Below are 18,572 nucleotides of genomic sequence, written 5' to 3'. Positions count from 1 at the left end.
ACCTTGGGACATGCTCGTCCTTGTTTTCGGCAGCTGGCCGTGTTGAGCCACAACATGCCGAAGACTTGGTAGAGTGGATGACCAAGCCGTCCTCATCCACTCTCACCCAGGCTCAGGGTACTTTGTCAGGCAAAGCAGCTGCCAAGGCGTCCTCTTCCCTCTGCTCAATGGCATCAGTCACTCCTTCCCTAGCCCCACCATGTCCTCCTGAGGAGTCCCCCAAACTATTTGACCACAGTGTTTAGTTTTGAAGGCTCCGATGATGGTACACAGCTAGAGGAAGGCAGTAACATGAGCCCAGAGAGAGGGGGTGCCCAAGAAGGACAGCAATCTGGCAGTCATGTTCCCCAGCTGCAGCATACTGCCAGGTTTTCTACAGTGATGAGGAGGGAGGGGATGATGAGGTCACTGACTCTACATGGGTGCCTGATAGAGAGAGGAGGAGGAGGAGGCACATCTCCAACGAGGCAGGATGCCATCCAGGGGCCAGCTTAAGGGCAGCACACCGACTGCATCACAACGTAGAGCTCCGCATGTGCAGGGCGCTGCTGTTTCTCCGCATTATTCCAAAAGTTCTTTGGTGTGGGCCTTTTTTGAGACGAGTGCATCAGATCGCACCGCTGCTATTTGCAACATATGTCTCAAGCGTATCTCGCGTGGCCAAAACATCACCCGCTTGGACACCACATGCTTGACCAGACATATGTCGACCTGCCATGCAGTTCATTGGCAAGCGTACCTCAAAGACCCACACCAAAGAACAAAGCAGACCTCCCCTTGCCCCTCATCAGCTGGGATCTCCAACCCCACTATACCCTCAGTCCTCTCTGAAGCCTGCACTGATGGGACTGAAGGTGTAGAATTAAGTGTGTCACAGCCTAGTACATGCGGGCAATCTACTATCGGTACACCGATGGCAGATTGTACCAGGCAAATTTCCCTGCCCCAGCTGCTGCAGCGCCGAAAGAAGTTCTCTCCCAGCCATCCACATGCCCAGCGGTTGAATGCTAGCTTAGCTAAATTGCTAGCACTTCAACTGCTGCCTTTTCAGTTGGTAGATTCTGCCCCCTTCCGTGAGTTTGTGGAATGTGCGGTACCTCAGTGGCAAGTTCCCAAACGCCACTATTTCTCACGGAAGGCGATTCCGGCTCTCTACCGACATGTGAAAGGCAATGTCCATGCCTCGCTGGACAGGGCGGTCAGTGGCAAGGTGCATATTACCGCTGACTCATGGTCCAGCAGGCATGGACAGGGACGTTACCTATCTTTCATTGCCCATTGGGTGACTCTGCTGGCAGCTGGGAAGGACGCAGCGCCCAGAGGCGATTCAGTTTGCATGTGTTGCGCTATATACGTTTTTCACTCACTCACGCAGGACAAGGTACAGTAGTGTTGGAGGTTGTTCCGCCACCACGCCTCCAAAATGCTACTACTGGTTGTGACACACCTCTCTCTCCTCCACCCCCTCCTCTTCTTCTTCCTCTGTGGCCTCTTCCTGTGCTGATATGTCCTCGGAACCAGTGGTGCTCCGTAGGCGTTCAAGGGGCTACGCAGGTACACAGGCAATGAGATGTCATGCGGTGCTTGAGCTGGTGTGCTTGGGGGACAGGAGCCACACTGGGGCAGAGGTTCTGTCAGCGCTGCAGGGGCAGGCCCAGAGGTGGTTGACGCCACGTCAGCTTAAGCCAGGAATGGTGGTTTGCGACAATGGCACCAACCTCATCTCCGCCCTGTGACAGGGACAACTGACCCATGTGCTCTGTTTTGCACATGTCCTTAACTTGGTGGTGCAGCGGTTCTTGGGCAGGTGCCCGGGTTTACAGGATGTCCTGAAGCTGGGCAGGAAAGTCTGTGTGCGTTTTTCGACGGTCATATGATGCCAGTGCTCGGCTGGCAGACCTCCAAAGGGAATACAACCTGCCCAAGAACCGCCTAATCTTTGACATGCCCACCAGGTGGAACTCTACGTTGGCCATGCTGCAGCGGCTGCACACACAGCAGAGGGCCATCAATGAGTATCTGTGCCAATATGGCAGCAGAACTGGGTCAGGGGAGCTTGGTTTTTTTCCCCACGCCAGTGGGCCATGATCAGGGATGCATGCACTGTCCTGTCACCATTTGAGGAGGCCACGAGGATGGTGAGCATGCATCAGTGAGACTGTCCCTCTTATTCACATGTTGTAGCACACGCTGCGTGGAATAATGGACAGGGCCCTTGAGGCAGAACAGAAGGAGGAGGAGGAGGACTTTCTTACCTCTCAAGGCCCCCTTTATCCAGACAGTGTTCCTGCTTGCCCGCTTATCACACAGGAAGAGGACGAGGAGGAGGAGGATTGTGTCAGCATGGAGGTGGAGCCTAGCACTCAGCATCAGCAGCAGTCTTCAATGGATCAATTACAGTCCCAAGAAACCCATGGACTTGTACGTGGCTGGGACGAGGTGGCTGTGGATCATGTCGTCCTCAGTGACCCAGAGGACTCTGCACCGAATGCCTCAGCAAACCTACGTTGTATGGCCTCCCTGATCCTGCAAAGCCTGCGGAAGGATCCTCATATTCGTGCTATCAAGGAGAGGGATCATTACTAGCTGGCAACTCTCCTTGATCCACGTTACAAGAATAAAGTTGCAGACCTTATCTTGCTGGCGCAGAGGGAGCAGAAGATGAAACATCTTCGGGGGGCTTTGTAGAAAGGTCTGTGCAACGCGTTCCCAGAACCTGGGGGATTACCAAATCCAGGTCCTGGACAACGTGTTGCTGAGGCTTCGGTGAGTCACAGAAGGAGCAATGGAGAAGGTGGCTGTCTGACCGATGCGTTCAGTCAATTTTTTAGTCTGCAGCCCCCAGGTATGACCGGTTCCAGCAACCATCACCAGCGTCTGTTTTACATGGTGCGGGAATACCTAGGGGCAAGATCAGACTTGGACACCTTTCCCACCGAAAATCCTCTGGCTTACTGGGTCTTGAGGATGGATCACTGGCCAGAGCTTGCACAGTATGCAATTGAGCTACTGGCTTGTCCTGCATCCAGCGTTCTTTCAGAGCGCACATTCAGTGCTGCTGGAGGCTTTGTAACCGATCACAGGGTGCGCATCTCCACCGACTCGGTCGATCGACTGACCTTCATAAAAATGAATCAGGCTTGGATCACCACCAGCTACCAAGCACCTGATGCTGATGTAACTGAATAATTTTTTTTGAAATGGCAGATCCCTTCAAGACTGCCTATGCTGATGCTGAGTGACTATCTTGTTATGCTGAGTGACTATCCTTGTCCTCCTCAATGATCATGCTGATAGCTTGTAAGAACATTGTTGGTTCTGAGCAGGCGGCCCAGGACAGGATCACATGACCAGGAGAGCGAAACTCTCAAAACGAACTGTTATATTATAGAATATAAAACAAAAGGTGTACATGCAATATGAACATTATTGAACAACAAGTTGTCAATAAGTGTATATAGGAGGTTAGTCCTATAATTATTGTTTCATCACAAAGAGGGAACCGAGTACTTAATAACTCAGAGGGGAAGAGGGAATGTACATGGAAGGAACAATTTCAGATGGACATCCTGTACAGTGGGTAAAGGAGAGACAAGGAGGGAACACTAGTGTCACTGCAGTGGCGTCACTAGGGTTGGTGTCACCTGGTGCAGTAAAATATGGTGTCAAACAATAACATTTTTCAAATATTTTTTACCCTACTGTTTGCTCTCTGTTTTCATTTCTTCCCCTTTTCTCTCTCTCCCTATCCATCTTTCTTGTTCGTTCTATTCCTTTTTCTTTGTCCCATCCCCCCACCTCTTTCTCCAGAACCGGAATTCACATCTCAGGAGCCTATAGGCCAGGGGCGTACCTAGAGCATTTGGCACCGGGGCGGATCCAATATCTGGCACCCCCCCCACGTTAAAATGTAAAAACACCCCACTGTGCCCCCTGCATACCTCTGCATCCTTCAATATCTTTTTGTTACTACTGTGTACCCCTCTCCACAACTGCACCTCTGGACCACTTTACATTACACAGCCCCCTGCATCACTGGACCCCTTTACATTACACAGCCCCCTGCATCACTGGACCCCTTTACATTACACAGCCCCCTGCATCACTGGACCCCTTTAAAATTACACAGTACCCTGCATCACTGGACCCCTTTAAAATTACACAGCACCCTGTATCATTGGACCCCTTTACATCTCACAGCCCCCTTCACCTCTGGACCCTTTTACATTGCACAGCACCCTGCACCTCTGGACCTCTTTACATTACACAGCCCCCTGCACCACTGGACCCCTTTACATCACATAGCCCCCTGCACCCCTTTACATTACACAGAACCCTGCACCTCTGGACCTCTTTACATTACACAGCCCCCTGCATCACTGGACCCCTTTAAAATTACACAGTACCCTGCATCACTGCACCCCTTTACATTACACAGCACCCTGCATCACTGGACCCCTTTAAAATTTCACAGTACCCTGCATCACTGGACCCCTTTAAAATTACACAGCACCCTGTATCACTGGACCCCTTTACATCTCACAGCCCCCTTCACCTCTGGACCCTTTTACATTACACAGCACCCTGCACCTCTGGACCTCTTTACATTACACAGCCCCCTGCACCACTGGACCCCTTTACATCACATAGCCCCCTGCACCTCTGGACCCCTTTACATTACACAGAACCCTGCACCTCTGGACCTCTTTACATTACATAGCCCCCTGCATCACTGGACCCCTTTAAAATTACACAGTACCCTGCATCACTGCACCCCTTTACATTACACAGCACTCTGCATCACTGGACCCCTTTACATCTCATAGCCCCCTGCACCTCTGGACCCTTTTACATTACACAGCCCCCTGCACCACTGGACCCCTTTACATCACATAGCCCCCTGCACCTCGGGACCCCTTTACATTACACAGCACCCTGCATCACTGGACCCCTTTACATTACACAGCACCCTGCACCTCTGGACCTCTTTACATTACACAGCCCCCTGCATCACTGGACCCCTTTACATTACACAGCACCCTGCACCTCTGGACCCCTTTACATTACACAGCACCCTGCACCTCTGCACCCCTTTACATTACACAGCACCCTGCACCTCTGGACCCCTTTACATTACACAGCACCCTGCACCCCTGGACCCCTTTACATTACACAGCACCCTGCACCTCTGGACCCCTTTAAATTACACAGCCGCCTGCACCTCTGCACCCCTTCACATCACATAGCCCCCTGCACCTCTGGACCCTTTTACACTACACAGCCCTCTGCACCCCTTTACATTACACAGCACCCTGCATCACTGGACCCCTTTACATTACACAGCACCCTGCATCACTGGCCCCCTTTACATCTCATAGCCCCCTGAATCTCTGGACCCTTTTACATTACACAGCACCCTGCACCTCTGGACCTCTTTACATTACACAGCCCCCTGCATCACTGGGCCCCTTTCAAATTACACAGTACCCTGCATCACTGCACCCCTTTACATTACACAGCACCCTGCATCACTGGACCCCTTTACATCTCATAGCCCCCTGCACCTCTGGACCCTTTTACATTACACAGCCCCCTGCACCACTGGACCCCTTTACATCACATAGCCCCCTGCACCTCGGGACCCCTTTACATTACACAGCACCCTGCATCACTGGACCCCTTTACATTACACAGCACCCTGCACCTCTGGACCCCTTTACATTACACAGCACCCTGCATCACTGGACCCCTTTACATCTCATAGCACCCTGCATCTCTGGACCCTTTTACATTACACAGCACCCTGCATCACTGCACCCCTTTTACATTACACAGCCGCCTGCACCTCTGCACCCCTTCACATCTCATAGCCCCCTGCATCTCTGGACCCTTTTACATTACACAGCACCCTGCACCTCTGGACCCGTTTACATCACATAGCCCCCTGCACCTCTGGACCCCTTTACATTACACAGCCCCCTGCATCACTGGACCCCTTTAAAATTACACAGTACCCTGCATCACTGGACCACTTTACATCTCACAGCCCCTTCACCTCTGGACCCTTTTACATTACACAGCACCCTGCACCTATGGGCCCCTTTACATTACACAGCACCCTGCACCACTTTACATCACATAGCCCCCTGCACCTCTGGACCCCTTTACATTACACAGCACCCTGCATCACTGGACCCCTTTACATTACACAGCACCCTGCACCTCGGGACCCCTTTACATTACACAGCACCCTGCACCTCTGGACCCCTTTACAGTACACAGCACCCTGCACCTCTGGACCCATTTACATTACACAGCACCCTGCACCTCTGGACCCCTTTACATTACACAGCACCCTGCACCCCTTTACATTACACAGCACCCTGCATCACTGGACCCCTTTACATTACACAGCACCCTGCATCACTGGCCCCCTTTACATCTCATAGCCCCCTGCATCTCTGGACCATTTTACATTACACAGCACCCTGCATCACTGCACACCTTTACATCACATAGTTCCCTGCACCTCTGGACCCTTTTACACTACACAGCCCTCTGCACCCCTTTACATTACACAGCACCCTGCATCACTGGCCCCCTTTACATCTCATAGCCCCCTGCACCTCTGGACCCTTTACATTACACAGCCCCCTGCACCACTGGACCCCTTTACATCACATAGCCCCTTGCACCTCTGGACTCCTTTACATTACACAGCACCCTGCATCACTGCACCCCTTTTAAATTACACCGCCACCTGCACCTCTGGACCCCTGCATGTTACACAGACCCCCTTCAGTGCAGACACCCCCCTTAGTGCAACCCCCCCTCAGTGCAAATCCCCCCCTCAGTGCAAACCCCCTCGGTGCAACCCCCCAGTGCAAACCCCCCTTAGTGAAAACCCCCTCAGTGCAAACACCCCCTTAGTACAACCTCCCCCCCTCAGTGCAAACAATCCCCCCTTCAGTGAAATCCCCCCAGGTGCAAACACCCCCCCTCCCTATTCAGTACCTCAGATCATCGCAGGCAGCGCCACGGCACATGGACAGAAGGTCCCCTTGGCCCCTCCCCCTCTGTACACACAAACAGAGAGGAGGGGGCTGTGCCTGTGTACTGACTGCCGAGCACCACTAACAGCCCGTGGCTGTGAGAGGAGGGGATGGATGGTGTCACCCCGCAACCCCCCCTCCTCTTGTACCGCGGCGCTCCGATTCCGCGGCGCTCATCGCTGCAGTCGCAGGGGGGAGCCGCCCCCCCACATGTCAGTGTGGGGGGGCGGGATGGTGTCACCCCTCTAGCGGGTGTCACCCGGTGCGGGCCGCACCCCCTAGCAACGCCTCTGTGTCACTGTTTATGATAAGAGTAATCAAATTTATAATTAATAATGATAAAGATAAGGGAGCGGAGGGGGAAAAAAAGGATGGGAAGGATGGGGCGAAAAAGAAAAGGGGGTTTAAAGGGGGAATGGGTAAAGTAGGGGGAGGGGGGGTTGAGGGGTTTTGGGGGGGATTTTTAATGACAAAAAAGAATGTTACAGAAATGTTTTATAAGAATTGGTCTCGTTTAACCCAGGGGGTACCGTGGCGTTTAGATGCTCTATCCAGAGACATTCTTTCTGTAAAACCAATTTGTCCCAGTCGCCACCACGTGGAGGTGGGAGTATGACTTCTAACACAAGGAAACGCACCACAGAGAGGCCATATCGGTGGTATAAACTGATGTGGCATCCAATAGTGGTGAGCTTCCCACTGCCTGAATCATATAGGTGGTCGCCCATTCGTTGGCGAAACTCTATGATGGTCTTACCAATGTAGAAAGCCCCACATCTGCAGACCATCAGGTAAATAACCCCTCTAGTACCACAATCTGCAAAGGTAGAAGGGCGAAATTGTTCACCATTAGGCAAAACAAAGCGTTGTCCCTCTAATACCCAGGGGCAACGTGGGCAATTGCCACATTGAAAAGTCCCCCTGGGCTCAGATTGAGATGCATGTTGTGCCACGTAGTGGCTCTGAGTGAATAGGCAATCTCTGAGGGAATATGCACGGCGAAACACCAACTCAGGATGGAGTTTAACGTGTTTATGTAAAGTGCTATCCTCAGTAAGGATATGCCAATGTCTGGCAAGGATGTTGCGCAAGACATTATGATGCGCTGAGAAGGTGGTAATGAATCGAACCGATTCATAAGGGGTCGTAGACTTAGGAATGGGGGGGCCATACAACAAGGAATGTCTAGATCGAAGACATGCCCTGTTGTAGGCCTTTTTAAGGTTGGTACGTGTGTAATCCCTGGCAAGAAGGCGCTGACGTAATGCATCAGCTTGTATTTTGAAGTCACTGGGTAATGTGCAATTCCTGCGTATGCGTAGGTACTGGGCGAAGGGAATGCTTCGGATAAGTGGTTTGGGATGTGCACTGGAGGCATATAAAAGAATGTTACCCGCGGTGGGTTTTCGATATAGGTCAGTATTTAGTGTACCATCAGATTGTTTGATGATAACCAGGTCCAGGACGGGGACCTGGGTGTCATCAAATTGCACAGTATTTTTTTAATTAAAATCATTGATATTGAGTACTCTTACAAAATCATCAGGGACTCACTGGACCCCGTCCAAATAATGAAGAGGTCATCTATAAACCTGTACCAAAGTAATATCTTGTCCAAATATTTGCAAAGATTGTCATTAGCATTGAGAGACCGTTCCCAACCACCCAAGTATAAAGGAGCACAGGAAGTCCCCATGGCGACCCCTTGAGTCTGTAAAAATAATTCATCATTAAAAGTAAAATAATTCTTAGTTAGAATAAAAAATAATAACTTCAGGATAAATTGTACAAGGGGCCAAGAGGTGTTTTCCTGTTCGTAGAGGAAGGAGCCAGCCATTCTGACACGCTGCTCGTCGGGGATGCTCGAGTACAGAGCCTCGACATCCAATGCCACGAGCAGGGCGTCGGGAGGGACATGGGTCCCCTCAATATGTTTGAGCAAGTCAGAGGTGTCCCTGATGTAGGATGGGGGACTGGTGACATAAGGCGTCTACAAACTTGCTTGAATTATCGGTGATTGAACCCATACCGGACACAATGGGTCGACCCGGGGGGTTCTGTACATTCTTGTGTGTCTTGGGGAAAGCATAAAAAGTAGGTAAACGAGGGTATTTAGGGATTAAGAACTCAAGAGTATCTTTGTCAATCAGGCCTTGGAAATAGGCCTCGGTACATAGGACCACAGTGGACGAAATACGACTGTACAAGTCATGGTTATTTAGTATAGATAGACACATGTTTTGATAGAAGTTATGTGTCATCAGGACGATATTGCCGCCCTTATCAGACTGCTTAATGACTAGGTCAGGACATTTCTGCAGGAATTTCAAGGCCCTAGTTTGTTGGGGGGTTAAATTGGGGATAACACTGTGCCACTCCTGTCTCTTAAGGTCACTGATGGTAGCTTGTACAAAGGCCCAAATGGAGGGGCAAGTCATGAGATCAGGAAATCTAAGGGACGAGAGGCGAAAGGGTTTACGTGGAGGACGAGCAGGTAGGGGCCCTGAGGATATGCTGGGCGTGGGTACCAAAGAGGAGTCAGGCTCATCAGGATTACTTTTGTCATAAAGAAGCATGAGGTCGCGGAGCGCCCGGAATTCAGCCATTGTGAATTGCTTCGTTCGTTCAGCAAGCTCACGCTCCAAACTTATCAAAGTGCGGTCTTTGTCAAAAATAAATTTGTACATAAGATTACGAGCAAATAAATAAAGATCTTTTTTGGTGTGCATAATTTTAAGAGGGTCACGGGGACAAAATCCCAAACCCAATTGTAAAACTGAGGATGGATCCTCAGAAAGTGCATAGGAAGTGAGATTAATTATATTTAAATGGGTGTTTTCAGGGGGGTCGGCTGAAGTGGAGGTGGTAAAGCTTGGGTTGTTTTGAGGACGAAAGTGTCCAGGTTGACCTGTTGTTGTTTTTTTAGATCTAAAAAAATTGCATCATCATTATTTTGGTATATTTGTTTGTCATTAAGGTGGAGTTAAGAACCTTGGGAATGGCCCCATGTAATGAAGTAGATACAACAGCAGTTTCTGCAGGTAAATTGGTATCAACCAGGTCCCGTGCTATTGGAACACGGCTCTTAGTTCCTTAAGGGGCTTTTCTGTCTTTTTTAGCAACTAATGGGGGAGTTGCCCCACCGTATCTCAATCTCCAGGAGCCAACTCAACTCGTAAGAGATTGAGATACGGTGGGGCAACTCCCCCATCAGTTACTAAAAACGACAGAAAAGACCCTAAAGGAACTAAGAGCCGTGTTCCAATAGCACGGGACCTGGTTGATACCAATTTACCTGCAGAAAATGCTGTTGTATCTACTTCATTACATGGGGCCATTCCCAAGGTTCTTAACTCCACCTTAATGACAAACAAATATACTGTCATGGACCTTGCAGTGCTGGAATGTTTCTACTTGAAATCCTAATTCATGTATTTCAGAAGATGGGACATTACTGACAGTTCATTGCAGGAGATACTGGACACATTACAAGTGGTTTAGTTGTCCTGACTAGGTCAATAGACAATGACCCTTCAATGCTTAGCTCAGGCTATTGAAATGCTAAGTGGAACCGGCTTGTGAAATACCTTTTATTGTGTTCTGCAGGTTACAAGCGGTTGTCAGAGACGGGACGTCTCTAGGAGATAATTACCTCCACTAAATGACTTTTAGAATGTGTGTTTGAAGATGTATGTGTTTACGCTAAAAGACTTTGTATTGGGCGTGGCTTGGACATGGACGCGTGAGGACGCTGATCTCCTGAGCTCCTCACACACTGCAGCTTAAACAGCACAATCCGGCGGATTCGCTGCCTCCTAACGGGCCCTGAACGGCATGTCCCGATCCCGGAAGACCTCCTCCAGAAACAAGCCTCCCGCACAGCTCGGAACCGGGTCCATCGGCGCCCATTTCGGCTGCGGCCTGCAAACACGCGGCGAGCCCTCCAAGATGGCGCCCGGGAAAAGCAGGGGAAGGACGCGGCCAGGCTCTCCCCGCAGTCACAGCACGGAGGGTCCCCCATCCACACGCCGAATCTGGTAAGGGATGTGACCCCCCCTGACTCCCCTGGCTCTGTGACCTCATTAGGCCTAGCATCTGATGCTGCAGAGGTGCTGGGTGACCGGGACTTGAGGCAGCATTTGCTATCACTCCCCACACGGGAAGATCTGGATCGCTTTGCCACCAGGGTGGAAAAAGCGTTTAAACAGGACATTGATCAGCTGAAAGCCGATACTACTCAGCTTGGTAACAGTCTGGAAACGCTGGAGCAGATTGTAGATGAGGCCTTGCCTACTATTGCACAACTAAGGGATAAATGTGCTGCTCAGGATTTTCAAATTGAGGCCTTGATCACGCAGCTGGACGATTATGAAAACCGCAGCCGCAGGTCCAATATTCGTATCCGGGGCTTGCCTGAAGCTACAGGGGCTAGTGATATTGTTCCCACCTTGCAATGCATTTTTAAGGAACTGCTGGGCCTCTCCCCGAATGACAAAGTGGAGATTGACTGAGCTCACAGGGCCCTCAGACCCCCGTCACAGGACGCGGAGAACCCGCGGGACATTATATGCAAGCTCCATAGATATACTGTTAAGGACCGAATCATGCAGCTTATGCGCAAACGCCCATATTTTGATTTTGACGGTGCTAGGCTTTTCTTTTATCAGGATTTATCATGCCGCACCCTGATGCAGCGCAGGGCTCTCTCCCCCTATTGGAATCTTTGAGATCTGCAGATATCAAGTATAGATGGTGGTTACCGTTCAGTCTGCAAGCCAGCAGAGATGGCAGGTCTGCTGTCCTACGCAATAAAGATGATCTCCCACGTTTCCTGACGCAGCTACAGCTGGAGCCGGTAGACTTCACAGATTGGAGAATGACTTCTGCTATTCCGACAGTGACGGCTCCCCAGCCCTGGCAGCAGGTCCGAAGCTCCCGTGGTCGTAAGCGTCCCTCATCTACAGGGGCTGGAAGAGGAACCCCGGCAGGGGACTGAGGACTGTCGCACTCTCTCGCTTCCGCAGGCGGAGACCCCCGGCGGCCGCTGGGAGTTCTTTTTTCCTTTTTTTTTCGGTATCACGGACCGACTCTGATCTCCCCAACACCACCCTCCAGGGACTGATCGATGAAGAGGCCTAACTGAGGGTCTCCTTTTTCTCCTTTATATTTTTTGGCACACAAATGAGGGGGGGGGGGTTTTGTTGTTGTTGTTCTTTTTTGGTCCTGGAACTACGCACATTTTGTTTTTTGCGGGACCTTGCCCCACGGCCAGGACCATGTTGCAGTGCCTTACCCATCCAGTGCCAATGGAGAACTATACATTCAGATGTGGAGGGGGTGGGACTGTGGGTTGGGGGGCGGGTCTGGGGTGGTTTATGGGCCTTAGGGGTTCCCTGGGGTCTGGTTTGGGCTTGTTGGGTTGGGTGCCCTTAGTATGCCTGGGATCCCTCTTGGGCAGAAAAGTGCTGGAATATGTTGCTTTTTTTCTTTTTCTTTTTTACTAGTGTGTGTGGGGGGCGGGAGCTTCCTGGCTCTCGGTGTCCGATCACGACTCCCACTTAGGACCACCTGTTATGGGTATATGCCCTGTTATGGGCACCTTGCCCCACCTTTGTGGCCCCGCATTTTTTGGGGGCTACCTGGGCCGGGCAAGCAGTATAGGGTTGCACTCTCTTATGCCCTTTTGGCATTAGTGGACCCGAAAATGTTTTTTTTTTATTTGTTGTTTATTTTGTGTCATTAATGTCCTTTTATCCCTATATCTCTTTTCTCTCTTTTCCTTTCCTTTCCCTCTTTTCTCTCTTTTTCTACTAGAGAAGCGCATCAGCCCCTGCGGATTCAGAATGGTACCTGGACGACCACACTCACTCTCCCATGGCTACGGTTAAGGTAGTTTCTTATAACACACGTGGTTTGTGCTCCCCTAATAAGCGTAACAGGCTCTGGTTAGAAGTGAAACGGCTGAGGGCTCAAGTGCTTTTCTTGCAAGAGACCCACTTCACAGACTCATCTCTCCCGAAGCTTCCCACCCATTTGTTTCCGCAGTGGTATCTTAGCAATTCCCCAAAACCCAAGTCCAGGGGGGTGGCCATCGCTATCCATAAGCATTGCCAATTTCAGCCTATCAACCACAAGACGGACCCCCAGGGACACTATGTGTTTCTAAAGGGCTTGATCATGGGACAGAAATTTACTTTTGCGACTTTGTACGCCCCCAATGTGCAACAACTTACATTTATTGACCAGACCCTTGCTCAGCTAGCTGACTTCCGCGAAGGTAGACTAATTTTGGGGGAGGACTTTAACATCAGCCCGGACCCTATGCTGGACACTTTGACGAGTAAGACCACCCACTCTAACGCTTTTTTACGACACTTTAGGAGGACACTTCAGGACCACACGTTGGTGGACTGTTGGAGGGCCCTCCATGCTACGGAAAGGGACTATAGTTACTTTTCTAGTGTCCACAAGGTGTATACTAGAATTGACATGCTTTTGGTGGATCAGGACGCACTGGACCTTCTCCTGGGGGCAACTATTGACCAAATCACTATATCTGACCATGCCCCAGTGACCCTCACGCTTTCTTTATCTCAGGCACTCTCCAGGGTCAGGACTTGGAAGCTCAACGATAACCTGTTGGATGATCTGGGGGTAGTGGCGGGGGTACAGGAGACCTTGACGCACTATTTTCAGGAAAATACCACCGAGGAGGTAAGCGGGGGCACCCTGTGGGAGGGTCACAAAGCAGTGGTCCGTGGCACCTTTATTGCTATGGGTGCCAAGCTTAATAAGGAGAGGCAGGTGGACTTCCAGCGAGTGCTTCAGGCGCTGCGGAGGGCTGAGCTCAGTCATAAGAAAACGTTGGGTCCCGAAGATCTTAGTCGTCTTACTGAACTTAGAGTGCTTTTTGCGAAATTACTGGATCGCAAAATTAATCGTAAATTGAGATATCTGGCCCATACCTACTACGAGCAGGGTAACAAATGTGGCCGGTTGTTGGCTCGTGCTCTTCGGAAGAAGAGGCTCCTAGCTCACGTGCACAAACTATTGTCCCCTGAGGGTGAACAAACACAGCATACCTCAAAAATCGCCTCGCTGTTTCGAGACTATTATGAGTCTCTGTATAACTTGAACTCTGCCTCCTCTCCCGCAGCAGTGACTCTCAAACGGGCCGGAATCGAAGAATATCTCTCTTCGATTGGGCTCCCTTCCCTCGGAACAGGTGACAGACTTAGAACGTCCTATTGACACGGCCGAACTGTTGGCAACTATCAAATCCTTGCCCTCTGGCAAAAGCCCGGGACCAGACGGATTCACTAGGGCCTATTACCTGAAGTTTTTTGACACCTTGCAGGCTCCCTTCTGTGCCCTCCTTAACTCCCTGGCGATGTCTGGCGGCCTCCCGCAGGAGACTTCGCTGGCACACATTACAGTGCTCCCTAAAGAAGGCAAGGACCCCACCCAACCGCAGAGCTACAGGCCAATATCCCTCCTAAACACGGACCTAAAGATTTTCTCTAAAATCCTGGCTAACCGACTGAAACACCTTATCCCCGACTTGGTACATGCTGATCAGACTGGCTTCGTGGTGGGTAGGGAAGCCAGAGACAATTCCAATAGGGCCCTGCAGCTTATACATTGGGCGCACACACGGGATCGGATGCCTCCTTATTTGATATTGTCCACCGACGCGGAGAAGGCATTCGATCGCGTGGACTGGGATTTTCTCCGCGCGGTACTCGTGAGGACAGGTCTAGGCCCCCACATGCTACGCTGGATCTCTGCCCTATATATCTCACCTACGGCCCAAGTAAAGGTAAACGGTGGCCTCTCTGAGGTGTTCCCCATTCGGAATGGTACGAGACAGGGGTGCCCGCTCTCGCCCCTCCTGTCTGCTCTGGTCTTGGAACCATTGCTTCAGAGGGTTAGGGAGTGCCCGGACATCAGGGGGGTACAGGCGGGTTCCCTTGAACACAAACTATCTGCTTACGCAGACGACATACTTTTTCATGTCATCGACCCCTTTTTCTCGTTGCCAAGTCTGATGAGGGAACTGACTGCATACGGGGAGGTCTCCAATTTTAAAGTAAACCTTACAAAATCGGAAATTCTGCCGATCACGGTCCCGCAGACTTTGATATCTTCCCTGAGAGATTCCTTCCCCTTTAGGTGGTCCACCTCCTCTATAAAATATCTAGGGATACAGCTCACCAACCATCATGATTCTTTATATAAACTTAATTATATACCCCTTCTCAGCTCCATCACCCGGGACCTCCAGACGTGGGACAGGGCTCTTTTCACGTGGGTGGGTAGGACGAATATTCTAAAAATGGTAGTACTGCCATGCGTCCTATTCTTTTTGCAAATGGTACCGATTCGCTTGCCGAAGCGCTTTTTCATAGATCTCCACAGCCTTTTTACTAAATTTGTGTGCGGGGGCAAGAAACCCAGATTGGCAATGTCCATACTCCAACGGGCTAAGATCAGAGGGGGCCTGGGCATACCGAACATCCCACAATATTACCAAGCGATCGCCTTGCAACGGATTTTGAATTGGAAATTCCACACATCCCTTAAGTTATGGGTCCCCCTGGAAAAGACTATGGCTGGGAGGGACCGGTCTTATGCGCCGTGGGTACCGGCTGAAGAGCGGGGGCTCTCGGAGTGGGTGTCCCCATTGACGGCCCACTCCTTGAGTCTGTGGGATAGGCTGAATACCAGCTTAGGCTTGGCGCCCAGGACATCTCCCCTGGCGCGGATTTGTGGGTTCCCGTGGATTGCCCCTGGGGAGCTCAGGTCATCTCTTGGTACATGGGTAAGTGACGGACTCTGTAGTTTAGCAAAATTTGTGGAGGGGGGTGTTTTGTTGTCTCTCGACGCTTTGCGAGAGAGATTCGGTAGCTACCCCTTTGATTTCTGGAGACATCGCCAACTGGAGACCTTTATAGCCAAAAGCCATAAGACAGCTCAGATTAGGTCCACTTTGACTGAATTTGAGGGCATGTGGTTCGCTGCGGACCCTTGCCCCATGCGATCTCAGCATTATATGGGCTGTTGGGGGAGGCGTCACCCTCTCCCACCCCCCACTTTGTGCGGGAGTGGGAGAGGGATTTACACATAGACTTCACCAGGGAACAACTTCACCATCTGTACGGTCTGACCCACTCAAGCTCTGTGGACTCTAGGACCCAAGAAAACAATTATAAGCTACGAACAAGATGGCACAGAGTTCCCACTACACTAGCAAAGATTTTCCCTACCGCCTCTGAGGTGTGCTGGAGGGGGTGTGGGCAGAAAGGCACGTTCTTACACATCTGGTGGGAGTGCCCGGTGCTCCGGCCGTTCTGGGATGTTGTCTGTAAGCATATCTCTGAGGGGCTGGATATCCCGGCCCGGCCTCAACATTTTCTGCTCCACGTCCCTGCCATCTCACTGTCCCGATATAAGAAAAGTGCTCTCCCCCATCTCCTCAATGCAGCCAAACGTCTCATCCCAGTTCATTGGAAGAGCTCACATATCCCTAGCGAACAGTACTGGTTGGGGAAGGTGGGGGAGATCATGGAGGCCGAGAGCTGGCTCGCAGAGTGTAGGGACACCCAGGAGCGCTTCAATACTACATGGGGGGAATGGAGTGCGCACATCCACGATACTGCCCCGTTATCATCCAGCTTAGAGGAGGCTCTGCTCACTCTGGCAGACCCCTCCTTTGGGAGACTCGTCCAGGCGCAACGCCAACTGTCTAACCAGGAGGCCTCCTGATTACTGCTATACTCCGCCCGGGACGTTGGTGGGGGCTGATCCTTCCGCTTCTTTCCTTCTATATCTTGCTCTCTTGTTTCCTCTTCTTATTCTGACTCCCTTGTCTTTTCTCTCTTTGTGTGTTTGTCTAATGTTTGTCAGTTTTTGTGTCCTCTGTTAATTTTATAAAAAAATTTTTTTTGCCATCTTATTTTTTTTTTTTTTGCCTTTTTGTTGTGGCATACGGCTAAAGTTAGGCAGGCATGTGGTGCCTCGGTATCCGGCCTTGCCTCTGGCTTTCAGGAAGGTCCCTGGAAGGTTCTTCTTTTTCACTTATTATTGGGCTGCCCATGGCGCCCTTGGCTGATTCCAGGGAATGTATTAATGTCACTATGGGAGCATCATTAGTTTTTGTTCAGGGGCGGGGGTTCGGGGCCATCCCGTTCCCCACTTGCTGGGGGGGATGCCCGCTCAATTGGACCGAATGTCCGGAGTAGGTGGGATGGCACCCTTCCCTTAGCCCATTTAGAACTGTATCCCGGATGTAATGCTTGACTGTGCTCGGACTATGTTAATGGGATGTTGTTCAAATGCCACTGTATTTTGTATTTGTTTTGCATTTTATTTTTGTCTCTCTTTTATAAAATAAAACACTTATTATACAAAAAAAAAGACTTTGTATTGTTCTAAAGGTCAGAAGTCTCCTATCAGTAGTATTGAATTAGCATGTTATTATCTAAAGAAATATAACCTCTCAGAGGTAGTAATTAAGTTCTGCTAAATAGACCGGGCTATTGTGTACATTGATTACCCCCTGGGGCTTCTGTCTCAATACACATAATAGTCTTTCTATCCAAGCTATTGGACCAATCCCTGTTGACTATTTCAAGTCCTCATTTGCATGATTAAGGAGGACCTGAGTGAGGACTGCATATACTTTACAATTGACCAATAGGAAAGTGGTTGTTGGGAGTGGGATGTTCCAAATTCTGTATAAAAGTGTGCTGTGTACTTGAAAATAAAAAGTCCTGCTTGGACATACATACAGCCTGCCTGGTGTGTGTTCTTAATGGGTCTGAACGGCACATAGCTGTAGTTTGGATCCCGGAACCTTGGATGACTGGACCATCAGACGTTGCAGTCGGCAATCTGATCCAATAGAAGCAGAGGAGTGTCGGGAGAGCAGGACTTGGGCGAGCAAGGGTCTCATCACATTGGTTGGCAGCGGTGGGATTTGCTCTCCAGTTACTGGGACAACTCCAAACCACCACCATGAATGACCAGCTATGCAGCCTGCAGGAGAACCATGCTAAAAGACTTGCTTGAGAGCCGTGGAGGGACCGGTGGGAAGAACAAGGCCACCCTGATCATTGCGCTAGCCGAGATGGATCAGAGGGATGGTGATGCAGGACCCCGGTCAGTTGAAGACTTGTTCCAGCAGCGAGCTCAACAGCGGTTGGCATTATATGGTGCGAACCCATCAGAGACCACCATACAGAACACCATTAGAGACCTCCAGCGGCAGGATGAGAGAGAGTGAGAGCGACAACAGAGAGAACGAGAGCGGCAGCAGGAGCTGAGAATTGCAGAAATACGGCGATCGGTGACAACGCCTAAAGAAGCAGCACCAAATGAAAGAAGAGGAGAGGTACAGATAACAGTAACCATGGAAGAGGAATTCAGAAGGAGGTTGCGAGAGAAGCAGATACAGCACAGAGGACCAGTATCAGAGGAGGTCCTGCTTGGATGGTCTTATTCGATCCGCTGCAAACTCTG

At 50.5% G+C, this 18,572-nt stretch overlaps 1 protein-coding gene across 1 annotated transcript in view; it reads left to right on the top strand.

Annotated features, from left to right (window-relative positions):
* Positions 1-18,572, top strand: part of RASGRP2 (RAS guanyl releasing protein 2) — a 1,313,980-nt gene that overhangs the window by 881,785 nt on the left and 413,623 nt on the right. The window lies entirely within an intron of this gene.

Source organism: Rana temporaria, chromosome 11 (genome assembly GCF_905171775.1).
Source record: "Rana temporaria chromosome 11, aRanTem1.1, whole genome shotgun sequence".
Classification (NCBI taxonomy): Eukaryota; Metazoa; Chordata; class Amphibia; order Anura; family Ranidae; genus Rana; species Rana temporaria.
The sequence above is the reverse complement of the archived record's forward strand: the minus strand, read 5'-3'. Positions and strand labels throughout refer to the sequence as shown.